General features: G+C 38.9%; 1 long non-coding RNA gene and 1 pseudogene across 1 annotated transcript; both read left to right on the forward strand.

Moving 5' to 3' along the window:
* Window positions 1-2,231: 2,231 nt before the first annotated feature.
* On the forward strand, window positions 2,232-4,576 carry LOC147584295 (uncharacterized). Its single transcript, XR_015248175.1, has 2 exons — window positions 2,232-2,429; window positions 2,670-4,576. It is a non-coding gene; the product is annotated as an uncharacterized LOC147584295 (long non-coding RNA).
* Window positions 4,577-13,379: 8,803 nt separating this feature from the next.
* LOC147584296 (large ribosomal subunit protein uL6 pseudogene) lies at window positions 13,380-16,371 on the forward strand (annotated as a pseudogene).
* The last annotated feature ends 277 nt before the right edge of the window (window positions 16,372-16,648 follow it).

The following is a 16,648-nucleotide window of genomic DNA, read 5'->3' on the forward strand; positions in this document are numbered from 1 at the left end:
GAATGGGTGCATGAGGTTGGGTCCAGTGGTGGGCAGGAGGGAAAATCAAGAACAGAGAAGGACTTCCTGTGTCATCTTTGGCCTTTGTATAGAGGCTGCTTATATTTGTCTTCTAGAATAGAGATTATTTTTATTGATCATGGAATGGCTATGTGATGTGTCGTCTTGGTTGAACTCCCTTCTCAGAATTCCCCTTTTGAGTTTGCTTCTGGTTCATGGGGGCTTTGAGGAAGATTGTTTCACGTGACTTGGAGAGCGCAAGAAAGGCAGCAGCCATTTTGTAGCATGTACACATCTTCTTGCAAGTATTCTGCCAAATACTAATTTTGGTGTGTGTTGAAGGAGTTTCCAGATGTAATTAAAGCCCCAAGTCAGTTGATTTTGAGTTAATCAAAAGGGAGAATACCCTGGGTGGTACTGACTTAATCTGGTGCAAGTTTATTTATTTATTTATTTAAAAAAATTTTTTTTTTCAACGTTTATTTATTTTTGGGACAGAGACAGACAGAGCATGAATGGGGGAGGGGCAGAGAGAGAGGGAGACACAGAATCAGAAACAGGCTCCAGGCTCCGAGCCATCAGCCCAGAGCCTGACATGGGGCTCGAACTCACAGACCGCGAGATCGTGACCTGGCTGGAGTCGGACGCTTAACCGACTGCGCCACCCAGGCACCCCTAATCTGGTGCAAGTTTAAAGAGGGGCTACGCCATCCTTGACGTGCAGAGGCTCCAGGTAGCAGATAGGAAGGAAACCTGTAAGATGGTTACACATTTACTTGGTTGGAATGAAGCAGCAGCTGGCCTACAAATGCCTTCCCTTTCCTGTGATCTTCCTTCAGTTTCTCTGACTTCTGAGTCAGCATATGTTTAGCTCCATGGTTAAGGCCCCTGATTCTGCACAATACCCTTGTCACCAAGGTCAGAGGCAGCAAGAATACATGTTTTAGTCTATACCTGTTGGGTTTGAGCCTCTTTGTAATCTTCATTCCTGCCTGCCTGTGTACTTTGGGCTCTAGCATTTGATGTAGAGACAACCTTGCAGAGATTGCTTAGTCTGGAATTCCCTGTAATAAGTCCACACACACACACACACACACACACACACACACACACGTATCTGTACAAATATGTATATATGTATGCATTTATATATTTATAATTATACCAAATATAAAATGTATATAAAAACATATGCTGCTTTTGTTTCTCTGCTTTCTCTGGTTTGGTACGGTACCATATTTTTACCTTATTTTTGTATGTTACCTTACAGTTTACCAAGCATCTCCACATATTCCGTGTTTTAGATTTCAATTTTGTGATCAATTCTAATATATCAAGAAATGAAAGGAAAAATACAGAGAATTTAGCAAAGGTTTGGTATTGCCCATTATTACAGATTTTGAGGTGGGAGTGAAATGGGTAGGGAAATCTGGGTGCAGAGAGATCTTAAAGAAGTAACAGATCTACAAATTCAAAAAATAATACAAAACCTATGCAACAGGTATTCTGTATTCTCTCATGTATTGCTTAGATATAACAGTTCCAATTTAATCAACAGTAGGCATTATGTTCCAGGCTGGCCACTCTCTAGAAATATTTAATCTCTTGAACAATGAAAGTCACTATTGAAAAGGTTATGTATATATACATATATTTATACAGACACAAATATTTTTTTCCCCTGTAACAACAAAAGGTATGTAATACTGGAACAAAGTGATAATTTTGGAAATAACAGTAAGTTTATAACTGAATAGGCATCAAACACCGATATTTAACTCTTCATTGTTTTTCTTCTCTTTCAGGCTTTATGAAAACCGAGAAAGCCACTGTTCATGCAGAGTGGAAATAACGTTGTAACCCCACTTGGATCAGTCTTAGTGAGGACCACTAATTGCAAAACAACTTTCCCCACCATGGTTGAGGGAGGGCCCATGGGAAGAGGGCATCTGACTTAAGCAGGAAGAGGAGGGTTCTCCCTCAGGATATTATGCCTGCATCGCCATGCCTTCCCACGTGGTAAAGCCGTGAGAGAAGGGTTGATAGTGGTCCACACCATGTCTTCCATAGTGCGCAAGAAAGTCTGCAGTAAGAGCCAATAAAGTGACACCACAGGGAGAGGAAAGAAAAGGGCCAGTGAAGGGGGAAACCTGCTAGTTTCGTGGGAGGTTCCAGCTGTCTCTAAGACCCTGACTCTCCTGAGGGTAGCTAAATTTTGGATTATTATAAATTGCATTTTAAAGAGCAGATGAAGAGCCCTGGGGAATAAGGATGGGTGCAGTGTTCTCCCTCTTTCTTTTAAGATTCTTGCATTCCAGGGTGCAAAGTTGAGTCAGAGTCAGGTTTGCTCAGGGGCCAGAACTTGAATCTCTATGGCCGGCAGAGATGTAAGTGGAATGGAACAGTTCTGGGGATTAATCTTTTTCAACGTTTATTTATTTATTTATTTATTTATTTATTTTTGGGACAGAGAGAGACAGAGCATGAACGGGGGAGGGGCAGAGAGAGAGGGAGACACAGAATCGGAAACAGGCTCCAGGCTCCGAGCCATCAGCCCAGAGCCTGACGCGGGGCTCGAACTCACGAACTGCGAGATCGTGACCTGGCTGAAGTCGGACGCTTAACCGACTGCGCCACCCAGGCGCCCCTGGGGATTAATCTTTTTGCAGACTGGATGGGCCCACAGAACTGGAAGTGAGACCTGAGGTGTACTTGCTGTAAAGTTGAACATGTCTTTTCTTGAAAAGTAAGGGTAAAAATGGGGGGAAGTCACGAAAGGAGGAAGTATTTTGAGAAAATTTTAAATGCCCCCTATTATTTTGTAGTTGTGGGACTTGGGTTTAATTTGAATCTGTAAACTCTCAGAGGGCATCTGTAGGCATTTAGAAAAGGGTGGTTAATTTGCAGCAGATACTAGCTTTTGTGCAAAGGCAGAAAGATGTACTGTAACATATGATGCAGATCACTTTAGAGTAATTGAACCATGGCTTTTGCATGCTTTCGATTCGAAGCTTATCTCCATCTGAAGCCTGTAGAAAGTCTTTTCCCATTTACATAACAGGGCAAGAGATTATTACAACTAAAATTAGATCCATGAATTGCTATGCACAGTGCTTTGTAGCATAATCAAATTATGATAAAATAGCCTTTATTTCTCTATTGCTATATAATATAGTTAGGTTCTTTAGTAATTTGTTTGGAAGTAAAGGAGTGGCTGTGCGATCTTATTACACTAAAGTATCGCTGATTTTTGGCCAAATTGACAACCTTGCTTGATTGTTTTTTAGAGATGTTTATTTGAAGAATGGGAAGGATCCTGATAAGGCCTAATTTGTTTTCCTTTCTTTACCCCTGCCCTTGCCTTTTAAAAAAATATGGGCCACAGCTCATGAGTTCTTCCTGCTTACCCTTATCACTTAACCTGATAATACCATCCTGAGAAAGTGGTTCCTGTTCATTTGATATTACCAGATAAAGTCAAAAGCCTTATGCCTTCCCAGCACTGAACATTCCTTAGCTGTTTTCTCTCAGATTCTGAACAGGGCAAATCACAAGAACCTTGTTGGTTAAATTATTCTTGTTTAGATGTAAATATGGGAGGGGAGGGAAAACAACCAAATTGTTGAGAAAATAAATGAGGAAGTAGGGGAGAGGGGAAGGTGGAAATTAAGACTGAGTAACAGCAAAAAATGATCAGAAAGAAGAGAAGAGGAAATAGATCACAAGGATATGGGTATGAGGGAAAAGGAGGATAGAGAGACAGCAAAACATAATCCAATGGAAGCCTGTAACATGGTGTAAGAGCAGATTTCCATACCATTTTGAGGCTCTGAAAGTTTCCTGATGACTCTATTCAGCAGAACCCCCACTCCCGCCCCATTCTATATTACTGTTAATGCTAAAGGTAGCAGTAGCTGCAGAGGTGGCATTTTCCTCTAATTTAATTTTCAGTTACTGAACTCAGTTACTGACTCTTTACAGCCTGAGGGAAGACGAGCCTTTGTTAAAGCAGTGGCCGTTCACTTTCACTTTTCTTTTCAACCTCATTAGATTTCCTGAGGTTTAGTTCTAGACCTAAAGCACTGCACTGTGGCAAAACTATGTAAAATAACGTTTTTGGTGAAAAGCAACACCTGCAAAAATGTCACACAAATTTCAAGTTCACTGGTATCTAGTGATGTCACCGAGTGAAATCCTTGTGCAGAAAATGCAAGTAATAGGGTATTAAATTTGTTATAGCCTGTGACTTCATGGCATCGTGTGGTGCAATGATGAGCCAGAAAGGCTTCTTGTCTGGTGGCACCTTTGTATGTGTGCTCAATGGGTAGCACAGCCACGTGGGCATTAGCCTCATTGAGATAGGATTTGAAAGGGAGTTGCTAATCTCAGTCCACATTGGGTGTCAGAATTCTGCTTTAATCCATGTAGGATGAGCCATTCCCCGTGTACAGGGAGATTCATTACAAAAATGGCATTTTTGATTCCTTGAAAATGACTAAATCCTAGAAGGAGAATGTATGATTGATTGTGAACGATAATGTAAATGATCTATAAAGGTTATATAATGATTCCGTGATCTGTCTCTAGTTACATGTTTTTCAGGGCATTGTTGCTCTGCTGGCCCAATGTGTGGCCCCTGGGTTGGTGCCCTGTCCCAGATGGGCAGGCACCACCAGAAAGGTTTTATTGCCTCAGGACTCCCTTGGCTACACACAGAGTCTCTGTTCCTCTGGTCTTTGTGACAGTTGTTTTCTCTCCTCTGGTGGGATGTAGATATTTTATTAGATTTTATTTTTTAAATTTTTTTCAACGTTTTTTATTTATTTTTGGGACAGAGAGAGACAGAGCATGAACGGGGGAGGGTCAGAGAGAGAGGGAGACACAGAATCGGAAACAGGCTCCAGGCTCCGAGCCATCAGCCCAGAGCCTGACGCAGGGCTCGAACTCACGGACCGCGAGATCGTGACCTGGCTGAAGTCGGACGCTTAACCGACTGCGCCACCCAGGTGCCCCGGGATGTAGATATTTTAAACCCACCTAAATGAGAGCAGTCCCTCCTTTGAGGAGTGTAAATCTAACTGGATCCACCATTTGCTCAGTGCCATGGCACTGTCTGTGTAGCACCACTGAACTTTCTGTAAGCAGCAGTAACTTGAAGTGTACTGCAGACAACTTCTGCTATATCACGTACACTTGCTTTACTTGAGATACCAGTTGGGCAAGAAAAATTCTAAAGAATAATTATATTGAAGAGTTACTAACAAAAACCTTAGCTTGCTAGATGACTAAAACGTTTTATATTTTATTCTCAATTAAAGACGTGATGAAATAAAGTGAGATGTATTTGATAGTAGGAAATGTGTCAGATTTCATTTGGGCTTGTTGTAGAGTAGTATTTTACAGACTTTTGAAAAACATACAGTAAGCAGGGAGCCTGCGTGGCTCAGTTGGTTAAGCATCTGACTCTTGATTTCAGCTCAGGTCACAATCCCAGGGTCATGGGATTGAGCCCCACATTGGGCTCTGTGCTGAGCATGGAACTTGCTTAAGATTCTCTCTCTCTCTCTAAGATAACATATATATAGGTATACATATACATATATATATACACATACAAATATATACATATACATATATATACATGCAAATATACATATATATTTACATATATATACATAACATGTATTTCTTAATATAATACATATATATTAAGAAATACATTTTATGTCATGACCCATTTACTGAAATTTACACAGGTCTTCCTAAGAAATCATGTGATGTGTTTTGCCTGTTTCACGTCTGTCCTGTTGTATTTATTTCATTTAAAAATGCTAGTTAGAACCCACTACCTTTATTTCATTACCCAGCAATAGGTAGTGGCAAATTGTAAACACTTTTTCTAGGATTTGGAGGAAAAGAAGCAAAAAGGGTAGGAAAAACTTCAACTTAATGGAAATTAAGTAGTAGACATGTGAGTATAGACTCTAAACACACACTAGGTGTTTTGTTTTGGTTGTTTTAAGCATTGAATTTAACTTCTGATTATTATTTTAAAAGATCTTGATGGTAACTTGTTACACTGCCTTTAATATGAGATTTCAGACCAGTTTGTATGGAAACATAGCATTAAGGCTCTGTATGGTTATTATCTTATTTAACCTTCAAAATAACACTAAGAGAGAAATCATTTATCACATGAAGAAGCTGAGGTTAAAAGTTAGGCAGTTTGCATATTTGGAACCTTTCTTGCTTCTTGAGATAGGCCTGAATTGCAATATACGTTTCCTCTTAGGACTGCCTTTGCTGCAGCCCAAAGGGTTTGGACTATCATGTTTTCATTTTCATTGCTTCCATGTATTTTTAAAAATTTCTTCTTTAATTTCCTGATTAACCCATTCATTCTTTAGTAGGATGTTCTTTAACTTCCATGTATTTGAAGGCTTTCCAAATTTTTCTTGTGGTTAACTTCAAGTTTTGTAGTGTTGTGATAAAAAAAATGCATGGTATGACCTCAGTCTTTTTGCACTTGTTGAGGGCTGAGACAGGAAGCCATCAAAATCCTAGAAGAGAACACAGGCAGCAACCTCTTTGACTGTGGCCACAGCAACTTCTTACCAGACACATAGCTGAAGACAAGGGAAAAAAAGCAAACATGAACTATTGGGACTTCATCAAGATAAAAAGCTTCTGCATAGTGAAAGAAACAATCAACAAAACTAAAAGGCAGCCTATGGAAAGGGAGAAGATATTTGCAAATGACGAATCTAATAAAGAGTAGCCAAAATCTATAAAGAACTTACCAAACTGAGTACCACCCCCCAAAAAAGCAACCTAGTTAAGAAATGGGCAGAAGACATGAATAGACATTTTTCCAAAGAAGATACCTAGATGGCAAACAGACACGTGAAAAGATGATCAAAATCACTCATCATCAGGGAAATACAAATTAAAACCATGATGAGATACCACCTCACACCTGTCAGAATGGCTAAAACCAACACAAGAAACAACAGGTGTTGATGAGGATGCAGAGAAAGGGGAACCCTCTTGCATTGCTGGTGGGAATGCAAACTTGTCCAGCCACTCTGGAAAACAGTATGGAGGTTCCTCAAAAAATTGCAAATAGAACTGCCTTCCAATCCAGCAATTGCAGTATTAGGTATTTTCTCAAAGGATACAAAAATACAAATTTGAAGGGGTACATGCTGCCCAATATTTGTAGCAGCATTATCAAACAATAACCAAATATGGAGAGAGCCCAATGTCCATCAACTGATGAATGGATAAAGATGTGGTACACACACACACACACACACACACACACACACACACATGGACTATTACTCAGCCATCAAAAGTAATGAAACCTTGCCATTTTGCAATGAGCTAGAATGTATTATGCTAAGTGAAATGACTCAGTCAGAGATAGACAAATACCATATGATTTCACACATATGTGGAATTTAAGAAACAGATGAACATATGGCAAGGGGTAGAAAAAGAAAAGGAAGAGAAGCAAACCACATGAGACTCTTAACAACAAAGAACAAACTGAGGTTTGATGGAGGGAGGTGGGTGGAAGAGGGGCTAGATGGGTATTAAGGAAGGCACTTGTGATGATCACTGGGTGTTGTATGTGAGTGATGAATCAGTGAATTCTATTCCTGAAACCAAAATTGCACTGTATATTAACTAACTAAAATAAAAATTAAATAATGAAATAACACTTGTCAAAGTTAAAAAAAAAGTGTTAGGCAATTTGCTCCAGGTAATGGTAGAATTAGTAAATAGTTGAGCAAAATTTTCCCCAAGTGCTGTGATTGCCCTCCTGCACACAGGTCCTTTGCTGGTGGTGGGGGTATGTGGATTGGAGGGCTATCAGAATTACCATCTCCCAGATGGAGATGGACTAAAGGAAAAGAAAAGGTTGATCTTTAGTATTCTAAGTAGACCTCACCTCTATACGTCCAAACTTTTTCATACCATAATAGTTTGTTTATATAACTTTTAACTAATGACTCAAAATAATGACTCAGGCAGATTGAAAAGTATACCCATTAGTCATGAAAATTTTACAAGTTAAGTAAAAGCACAATTTATTATCTCTAAAGACAAAATAAAACTTTGGAGGTATTACTGTTTCTAATAAGCTGTCCATCAGGTAAGCAAGGCATTATATTGAGAATAAGATGGGAATAAATGACACCCCCTTCTCATTCCCTAGCTCTCTAGTGACCCAGTTGTTGGACTGGAGCTGTTGTTTATAGTTAACAGCCTCAAGTCAAGGAAATTGGGCCTAAAGTAAGGTGTATATGGTAGATAGGTGAATGAATGCACACAAAAAATTCTATCCATTTATAAAACATACAAGGACACAAACTGAGATATAAGACATGTAAAAAATATTTCATTTGCCTAAGAACTAGGTTATAAGCACATAAAAGAAATTTAGAATAGGATAGCTTAAAAGTTGCAATACAACTTAAAAATATAATTAAGTAGATTAAATAAGTACCTTTTTTAGAGTTAAAAGTTAAGTTAAAAGGTTTAACAATGGACATTGAATATGATGGAATTAATTTTTAGAAGAAGGAAGAGGAATGGCTTTGAAAACCAGAGGGCCTGAATTTCACAGATTCTTACAACCAGCAGTACTTAAAACCTGGAATTAAAAAAACAAAAACAAAAACAAAACAATTGGCAGGCTAGGCTCTGGAAGAACCACAAGGGCAAGAGAAAACTGAGTCCCCATACTTAAAGAGACAGTACAACAAATAGGCCAGCAGAGATACAGCATAGAATCAGACTTTGAAAGTCAGCTGGAGCATACAGGAGAGAGGGTTATTTACTAATCTCAGAGCAAGTCCTGGAGGGGGACAGAAGTTGCTGGAGACCTCCAGGAACAAAGGGACTGGCAGGTGCCATTTCCCTCCCACACCCCCTAGGGCAAACATATGGGCACCTACGGGACCCAATACCTAACTTCCTAGCACTGCTGCCCTGCCTTTCCACACTGTGCTTCCACCAATCCACCCCTCCCAACAGCCTGCCTCAGTCCAGGGGGCTGCAGAACCCCTCCTGCAGAGGACCAGCTGTACTCAAAGCTAGCTAGCACTGCTGCCCCACCCTACTGCCCCCATGCTGGGCTTTGGTAGATCCACTATCTCCAATACACCTTTGGCTAGAGTACATACAGGGCAGTGTCACAGGCCTGGCAGTGTGCAAGCAGCTGCTATAGTGACCAGCACCACTTCAAAGTGATTCCTGCCCCCAAAGAAGGAAAGTTAACCACACACCAGTCAGATGGAGGCCCCAGCAGTGGGCTGGAAGCAGACACTAGTCTGACAGCAGGTCCTGCCCACCAATGAAAACTTCTCAGGGGATAACACAGGAAAAGTACACTGCGGTTTGGTGCTACTGCATTCTGGCAAATGCCTGTTCGGATTCAACTCAAGCCCAAGGTGGCCCAGATTGGCCCACTGACACCACTGGAACCAAATATTGCCCACGACAAGCAAAGAGCCATTGCAAATGACTGGTCTAAAGGAAAAAAGTGGCTCAGCCACAACAGCAGGGTGCATATATCACACAAAGGAGACACCAAGTGGCAGATTCTGATGAACAGGAGATACTGCACAGCAGGACACTACAGGGCCTCTTCTTCATAAGGACATTACTTTCAAGTGCAGATATATCTGTCTTTCCTAACACACACAAGCAGACACAGAGAATTAGACAAAATGAGGAAGCAGAGGAATATGTCCCAAAAGAAAGAAAAGAACAAAATTGCAGCAAGAGATCTAAGTGAAATGAAGATACATAATATGCCTGATAGAGAATTTAAAGTAATGATTATAAAGGTATTTACTGGACTTGAGAAAAGGGTGAAAGACATCAGTGAGACCCTTAACAATGAGATAAAAGAGAACCAATCAGAGATGAAGAACACAATAAGTGAAATTAAAAATACACTAGATGGAATAAATAGTAGATAAGATGAAACAGAAGAATGAATCAGTGAGCTAGAGGACAGAATAATGGAGAGTAATCAGGCTGAGCAGATGAGTGAAAAAATAATTATGCAAAATGAGAATAGACTTAGGGAACTCAATGCCACCATGAAGCAGAATATTCTCATTAGAGGGATCTCAGAAGAAAAGGAGAGAGAAAAGGGGCCAGAAAAGTTATTTGAAGAAATACTAGCTAAAATCTTCCCTAATCTGGGGAAAGAATCAGAAATCCAGATCAGGAAGCACAGAGATCCTCCTACAAAATCAACCCAAAGAGGCCCACACTAAAACACAGTAATTAAGATGGGAAAAAGTGGTGACAAGAGAGGAATTTTGAAACAGCAAGAGAAAAGAAAGAAATTACATACAAGGGAATCAGCAGATTTTTTAGCAGAAACTTTGCAGGCCAGAGGAGAATGGCATGATATATTCAAAATGCTGAAAGGAAAAAATCTGCAGCCAATACTCTATCCAACAAGGCTATCATTCAGAATAGAAAGACGGATAATGAGTTTCCAGACAAACATAAGTTAAAGGAATTCATGACCACTAAATCAGCCTTACAAGAAAAGTTAAAGGGGATTCTTTGAGTGGAAAGGAAAGACCATAAGCAAGAGTAAGGAAGGTAGGAAGCACAAAATCAGTAAAAACAAGTACATCTGTAAAAATCAGATTCACAAAATAAAAGGATATAAAGTATGGTACCATATTCCTAAAACATGGAGAGGAGAGGAATAAAGAATGGGTTCAATCTTAAGCAACCATCAACTTAATATAGACTGCTATATGCAGAAGATGTTATATGCAAACTGAATAGTCACCAGAAATCAAAAACCAGTAATAGATATGCAAAATTAAAGAGAAAGAAATCCATGTATGTAACTAAAGAAAGTCAACTAATCTTGAGAGAAGAGAGCAAAAGAAGAAAGGAATGGAGAAAAACTACAAAAACAACCATAAAACAAGTAACAAAATGACAATAAATGCATACCTATCAATGATTACTTTGAAGGTAAATGGACCAAACTCTCCAATCAAAAGACAGAGCGTGATAGAATGGATAGAAAACAAGACCCATCTCTATGCTGCCTACAAGAGACTTATTTCACACCTTAAAGACATATGCAGATTGAAAGTGAAGGAGTGGAGAAGCATTTATCATGCAAATGGATGTGAAAAAAAAAGCCAGAGTAGCAAAACTTATATAGGACAAAATAGACTTTTTTTAAAAAATTTTTTTAACGTTTATTTATTTTTGAGACAGAGAGACAGAGCATGAACGGGGGAGGGCCAGAGAGAGAGGGAGACACAGAATCTGAAACAGGCTCCAGGCTCTGAGCTGTCAGCACAGAGCCTGACGTGGGACTCGAACTCATGGGCCGCGAGATCATGACCTGAGCCGAAGTCGGACGCTTAACCGCCTGAGCCACCCAGGCGCCCCCAAAATAGACTTTAAAACAAAGACTGTAGCAAGAGACAAAGAAGGACACTATATAGTCATAAAGGGAACAATCCAACAATAACAATTGTAAGTATTTATGCAGCCATGATGGGAGCATCCAAATACTTAAAGCAGTTAATAACAAACATAAAGGAAGTAATCAATAGTAATAAATAATAGGAGAATTTAACACCCCTAAAAAACCAATAGAACAGATTAATGAAACGAGGAGTTGGTTATTTGAAAAGATCAACAAAATTGATAAACCTTTAGCCAGACTCAAAAAAAAAAAAAAAAAAAAAAAAAAGAGAGAGGACACAAACAAAACCAGAAAGAGGAGAAATAACAACTGACACCACAGAAACACAAAGGATTATAAGAGAATATTTTGAAAATTATATGCCAGAAAATTGGACAACCTAGAAGAAATGAATAAATTCCTAAAAACATACAACCTCCCAAATTTGAATCAGGAAGAAATAGAAAAATTTGAACAGACCAATGACCACCAATGAAATTGGATCAATAATCCCCAAACTCCCAACAAACCAAAGTCCAGGACCAGATGCTTCACGTGTGAATTCTACCAAAAATTTAAAGATAAGTTAGTACCTATTCTCAAACTATTCCAAAAAATAGAAAAGGAAGAAAAATTTGGAAATTCATTCTACAAGGCCTGCATTACCCTGATATCAAAACCAGATAAAGAAAAAAAGAGAACTACAGAACAATATCTCTGATGAACATAGATACAAAAATCCTCAACAAAATACTAGCAAACCAAACCCAACAATACATTTAAAAAAATTATTCGCCATGATTAGGGATACCTGGATGACTCAGTCAGTTAAGCATCTGACTCATGATTTCATTTCAGGTCATGATCCCAGGGTTATGGGATCAGATCTCCTTTGGGCTCCATGCTGAGTGTGGAGCCTGCTTAAGATTCTCTCCCTTCCTCCCTCTTCCCCTCTCTCCTGCTCATGTTTGCTCTCTCTGTCTCTCAAATAAAATTTAAAAAATCATTTACCATGGTCAAGTGGGATTTATTCTTGGGATGCAAGTATGTCTCAATATTTGTAAATCAATGAATGTAATACATCACATCAATAAGAGAAAGGCATGTGATCATTTCTATAGATGCAGAAAAATTATTTGACAAAATACAACATCCATTCATGATAAAAACCCTCAACAAAGTGGGTTTAAAGGGAACATACTTCAACATAATAAAGGCCGTATATGAAAAACCCACAGCTAATATCATACTCAATGGTGAAAAACAGAGCTTTCCCCCTAAGATCAGAAACAAGACAAGAGTGTCCTCTCTCACCACTTTTATTCAACATAGTACTGGAAGTCCTAGCCACAGCAATCAGAATGAAAAAAGGAATAAAAGGCATCCAAGTTAGTAAGGAAGAAGTAAGACTTTCACTACTTGCAGATGACATGATATGATATGTTGAGAACCCTAAAGATTTCACCAAAAACTACTAGAACTGATAAATGAATTTAATAAAGTCCAGGATACAAAATTAGTGTACAGAAATCTGTTGCATTTCTATTCACTAATAATGATGCAAAAAAAGAAAAATTAAGAAAGCAATCCCATTTACAATTGCACAGAAAATAATAAAACACCTTGAAAGAAATTGAAGATGACACAAACACATAGAAAGATATTCCATGCCCATGGATTGGAAGAACAAATATTGTTAAAATATTTAACAAATATTGTTAAAATGGTAGTATTACTCAAAGCAACCTACAGATTTAATGCAATTCCTATCAAAATACCAGCAGCATTTTTCCTAGAACTAAAAAAAAAAAAAAAAAAAAAAAATCCTAAAATTTGTATGGAATGACAGAAACCCTGAAGAGTCAAAACAATCTTGATAACGAAAAATAAAGTTGGAGACGCCTGGGTGGCTCAGTCAGTTAAGCGTCCAACTTCTGCTCAGGTCATGATCTCGTGGTTTGTGGGTTTGAGCCCCACATCGGGCTCTGTGCTGACAGCTCAGAGCCTGGAGCCTGCTTCGGATTCTGTGTCTCGCTCTCTCTCTGCCTCTCCCCTGCTCACGCTCTGTCTCTCTCTGTCTCAAAATAAATAAAACATTAAAAAAAAATTTTTTTAAAGAAAAATAAAGTTGGAGGCATCACAATTCGAGATTTCAAGTTATACTACAAGGCTGTAGTAATCAAAACAGTATGGTACTGGCACAAAAATAGACACATGGATCAATAAAACAGCATAGAAAAACTAGAAACAGGGGTGCCTGGGTGGCCTAGCTGGTTAAGCGACCGACTTTGGCTCAGGTCATGATCTCACAGTCCGTGAGTTTGAGCCCCGCGTCGGGCTCTGTGCTGACAGCTCAGAGCCTGGAGCCTGTTTCAGATTCTGTGTCTCCCTCTCTCTGACCCTCCCCCGTTCATGCTCTGTCTCTCTCTGTCTCAAAAATAAATAAACATTAAAAAAATTAAAAAAAAAAAAGAAAAACTGGAAACAAACCACAATTATCAGATAAATTAATCTCCAACAAAAGAGGCAAGAATATGCAATGAGAAAAAAGCAGTCTCTTCAACAAATGGTGTTGAGAAAACTGGACAGCTACATGCAGAAGAATGAAACTGGACCACTTTATTTCACCATACACAAATAATGGTCAAAATGGATTAAAGACCTAAATGTAAGATGTGAAACCATAAAAATCCTAGAAGAGAGCATAGGCAGTAATTTCTCAGATATCAGTCATAGCAACATTTTTCTAGATATGTCTCCTGAAGCAAGGGAAATGAAAGCAAAAGTAAATTATTGGGACTACATCAAAATAAAAAGCTTCTGTACAGCAAAGGAAACAGTCAACAGAAGACAACAAAAACTAAAAGACAACCTACTGAGTGGGAGAAGATATTTGCAAATGATATATCTGATAAAGGGTTAATATCAAAAATTTATAAAGAACTTACAAAACTCAACACCCAAAAAATAATCCAATTAAAAAATCAGCAGAAGACATGAACAGATACTTCTCCAAAGAAGCCATCCAGATGGCTAACAGACACATGAAAAGATACTCAATAGCACTCATCATCAGGAAAATGCACATCAAAACCACAATGAGATATCACCTCACACCTGTCAGAATAGCTAAAATAAAAAAAACACAAGTAACAAGTACTGGCAAGGATGTGGAGAAAAAGGAACCCTCATGCACTGTTAGTTGGAATGCAAACTGATGCAGCCACTGTGGAAAAACAGTATGGCGGTTCCTCAAAAAATTAAAAATAGAACTACTCTATAGTCCAATAATCCCACTCTGGGTATTTACCCAAAGAATACAAAAGCACTGATTCTAAAGGATACATGCACCCTTATGTTCATTGCAGCATTATTTAAAATAGCCAAATTATGGAAGCAACCCAATGTCCATCGACAGATGAATGGATAAAGAAGATATAGATATAGATATAGACATAGATATAGATATAGATATAGATAGATATATAGATACACACACAATGGAATATTATCCAGCCATAAAAAAATGAAATCTTGCTATCTGCAACCACATGGATGGAGCTAGCGAGTATAATGCCCAGTGAAATGTCAGGGAAAGACAAATATGATTTCACTCAATACGTGGAATATAAGAAGCCAAACAAAAGATCAAAGGGAAAAAGAGAGATAAATCAAGAAACAAACTCAACTGCAGAGAACAAACTGATGGTTACAAGAACGAGGCGGGTGGAAGGATGGGTGAAATAGGTGAAGGAGATTAAGAATACACTTACTGTTTTGGCAGCATCTGAGAGAATGAAGACCATTCTCATCAATCAAACGATTGACATTCCAGAAAATGCTGACATCACTCTTAAGGGACCCACTGTTTTGTAAAGGGTCCTAGAGGAACCCTGTGAAGGGACTTCAGTCACATCATTGTAGAGCTTGGTGTTCTTGGAAAGAAAAAGAGAAGGCTCCAAGTTGACAAATGGTGGGGAAATAGAAAAGAATTGGCTATTGTTGTTTGCACTATCTATAGTCATGCACAGAACATGATGAAGGGTGTTTACACTAGGTTTCCATTACAAGATGAGGTCTGTGTATGTCACTTCCCCCATCAATGCTGTTATTCAGGAGAATGGTTCTCTTATTGAAATTTGAAATTTCTTGGGTGAAAAATACATCCACAGGGTTGAGATGAAACCAGGTATTGCTCGTTCAGTATCTCAAGCCCAAAAAGAAGAGTTAATTCTTGAAGGAAATGACATTGAACTTGTAACTCACAAAGTCACAACAGTTAAAAATAAGGATATCAGAAAATTTGGGGATGATATCTATGTTTTTTTCCTTTCTTTAATTTTATTTTTAATTTTTTAAAAATTTACATCCAAATTAATAAGCATATAGTGAAACAATGATTTCCGGAGTAGATTCCTTAATGCCCCTTAACCATTTAGCCCATTCCCCCTCCCACAACCCCTCCAGCAACCCTCAGTTTGTTCTCCATATTTATGAGTCTCTTCTGTTTTGTCCCCCTCCCTGTTTTATATTATTTTTGTTTCCCTTCCCTTATGTTCATCTGTTTTGTCTCTTAAAGTCTTCATATGAGTGAAGTCATATGATTTGTGTCTTTCTCTGACTGACTAATTTCACTTAGCATAATACCTTCCAGTTCCATCCACGTAGTTGCAAATAGCAAGATATCATTCTTTTTGATTGCCTTGTGATACATTTTTTTTAAGTTTACTTATTTAATTTGAGAGAGACAGAGACTGTGCAAGTGGGGGAGGAGCAGAGAGAGAGGGTAAGAGAGGATCCCAAGCAGGCTCCATGCTGCCAGTGCAGGGCCACATGCGGGATTCGAGCTCACAAAACCCTGAGATCATGACTTGAGCCAAAACTGAGAGACGCTTAACTGAGCCACCAGCTGCCCCAAGACTTAGTGATATTTAAAAGATGCAATGAGGGGCGCCTGGGTGGCTCAGTCAGTTAAGCGGCCTGACTTCCGCGCAGGTCATGATCTCAGGGTCAGTGAGTTGGAGCCCCGCGTCGGGCTCTGTGCTGACAGCTCAGAGCCTGGAGCCTGTTTCAGATTCTGTGTCTCCCTCTCTCTGACCCTCCCCCGTTCATGCTCTGTCTCTCTCTGTCTCAAAAATAAACTTTAAAAAAAAATAAAAAATAAAAGATGCAATGAAA

This window comes from Puma concolor, chromosome A1 (genome assembly GCF_028749965.1).
Source record: "Puma concolor isolate L17-30 chromosome A1, mPumCon1.1.hap2, whole genome shotgun sequence".
NCBI lineage: Eukaryota > Metazoa > Chordata > Mammalia > Carnivora > Felidae > Puma > Puma concolor.